The sequence below is a fragment of the Berghia stephanieae genome, chromosome 1 (assembly GCF_034508935.2).
Source record: "Berghia stephanieae isolate SIO BIC M18660-M18661 chromosome 1, UCSD_Bste_1.3, whole genome shotgun sequence".
Taxonomy (NCBI): Eukaryota; Metazoa; Mollusca; class Gastropoda; order Nudibranchia; family Aeolidiidae; genus Berghia; species Berghia stephanieae.
Genome location: NC_088360.1, coordinates 44,669,606 through 44,672,105, shown reverse-complemented (window position 1 = coordinate 44,672,105; position 2,500 = coordinate 44,669,606). Strand labels below are relative to the sequence as shown.

At 44.4% G+C, this 2,500-nt stretch overlaps 1 protein-coding gene across 1 annotated transcript in view; it reads right to left on the bottom strand.

Annotated features, from left to right (window-relative positions):
* Positions 1-2,026: 2,026 nt before the first annotated feature.
* Positions 2,027-2,500, bottom strand: part of LOC144975691 (mitochondrial import inner membrane translocase subunit Tim9-like) — a 12,835-nt gene continuing 12,361 nt past the window's right edge. Inside the window, exon 4 of the mRNA XM_078919885.1 lies at positions 2,027-2,500. This exon is cut by the window's right edge and continues 392 nt beyond it. The gene's annotated coding sequence lies outside the window, so the exon portion shown is untranslated.

Here is a 2,500-nt window from a genome sequence, read left to right as displayed (position 1 = left end):
GGATAAAACCTCAAATTTAAGGAACAATACATTCCCCGGTGTCCATATCCCATGGTCCTGTGTTCACTCCCCAGCCATGTGCAACACTCATAGCCCGGGTTCACTCCCCAGTGGAGTCCATATCCTGCAGTTCCGCATTTAATCTCCACTACTGTCTACCTCCCATCGTCCCCGGTTCACTCTCAAGTGGTGTCCACCCTGGCCCTGGGTTCACTCGCCACTGGTTCAACTCCCACAGTCCAAGGTTCACTCCCCACTGGAGACTATATACCGTGGTTGAACAACCACTCCACAGTAATGTCCACCTCCCCGCTAGTGTCCATATCCCATAGTTCCACGTTCAATCCCCAGTAATGTCCACCTCCAATTGTCCCGGGTACATTCCCCACTATCTCCCATAGGCACAAGTTCCCTCTCCAATAGAGTCCATATCCCTTGCGAGGAGGAATTGGACATAAGAAATGTGCACAAAAGTGAAGTGGGACAGCTGGGATGACAGAAAAATATTAATGGGACAGTTTGACTGAAATAAAGAACTCACTCATGACATAACGCACTTTCTGTGCACAATAGATTTAGAGGGGGGAGTGTAGCACAGTGGTCTAAGCTTCATACCCAGAAGGTACTGAGTTCAATTCCCCACCACCCCATGTGGCCTTTCGCAAGTCATCTCGCCCTAGCTTACTATGCCGCACTGCACTGCAGCTGACGCCTGGGATATTTCAGTGTTCCCTTAGACTAGACCCCAAAGAAAATGTTTTCTTGAGGACAAATAAAGGGAACTTTGGTATTGACGGAGCTCAATAGCTCATTGATAGTGAAAGAGCACTCGCCTCACAAGTCCTATCTATCTGTCACTAGCACAATTTCTGTTTTCAATTTTCTAAAAGAAAAAATGTGAGCAGTCATATAACACACTAACCACAAAATGTTTTCAAAGCATTTTACAAGGGATCCCAAGCCAAGAACACTTAAGATATATGCAGCCTGCGTAAGGTGCGACTTAAATTTTTTTTTTGAAAGACACAACTGTCATCAGCCAGCCACTTATTTAACTCCTGAGTATGGTGAGTAAAGAGCCTTTATCAGGGACTCAACTTTGCGTCACCCCACAGCAGATTTGGGGTTGATATGCCCATGGAATATTAGGAAAGAACATGGAATGGGGCCTGAACTCAGGATTCCCCTGCCCTTGAATCTATCTTTATAAGTTTTTATCTTCACTAGATCCCAAATACTTTACTTTCAACAATCAAAAACTAATAGAGTTAAAGATGAAATAAAACTTTATTTACTTTATTCAAGTACACAAGTAAGCAATCAATTCAACTTTCTCTCTCTCTCTCTCTCTCTCTCTCTCTCTCTCTCTCTCTCTCTCTCTCTCTCTCTCTCTCTCTCTCTCTCTCTCTCCTCTCTCTCTCTCTCTCTTCTCTCTCTCTCTCTCTCTCTCTCTCTCTCTCTCTCTCTCTCTCTCTCTCTCTCTCTCTCTCTCTCTCTCTCTCTCCTCTTCTCTCTCTCTCTCTCTCTCTTCTCTCTCTCTCTCTCTCTCTCTCTCTCTCTCTCTCTCTCTCTCTCTCTCTCTCTCTCTCTCTCTCTCTCTCTCTCTCTCTCTCTCCCCTCTCTCTCTCTCTCTCTCTCTCTCTCTCTCTCTCTCTCTCTCTCTCTCTCTCTCTCTCTCTCTCTCTCTCTCTCTCTCTCTCTCTCTCTCTCTCTCTCTCTCTCTCTCTCTCTCTCTCTCTCTCTCTCTCTCTCTCCTCTCTCTCTCTCTCTCCTCTCTCTCTCTCTCTCTCTCTCTCTCTCTCCTCTCTCTCTCTCTCTCTCTCTCTCTCTCTCTCTCCTCTCTCTCTCTCTCTCTCTCTCTCTCCTCCTCTCTCTCTCTCTCCTCTCTCTCTCTCTCTCCTCTCTCTCTCTCTCTCTCTCTCTCCTCTCTCTCTCTCTCTCTCTCTCTCCTCTCTCTCTCCTCTCCTCCTCCCCTCTCTCTCTCTCTCTCTCTCTCTCTCTCTCTCTCTCTCTCTCTCTCTCTCTCTCTCTCTCTCTCTCTCTCTCTCTCTCTCTCTCTCTCTCTCTCTCTCTATGTGTGTGTATGTGTGTGTGTTGTGTTTGAAATTCAAAACTTGTTCCAAATGCCTGCTCCTCGGGTCCATACAGTGGCAAAATTATTCCAATTTTCAGACACAAGAGTACAAGGAATTTAGAACATCTCCAATCTCTCTCACACAACATCCCCTTATTCCAATTATTGTCATACAACTTAGCAGTTCTTAATTGATCGTAGATTAGGTCGATGGCTAGTGTGAGTTATATATATATTCAAAAACTGAAGTCAAAGGCAGTGTCATCACAAATGTAAGAATATTCAGTTTGTCATTGGACACAGAGTGAAATCCACATAAAGCCACCTTTCAGATTTATATCTTGGTTGCCTGATCCTGATGCTAATATTTAAAGACTCTAAAATTTTATAAAAATGTTATTCTTTTAATTGTATCTTTAGCTAAGC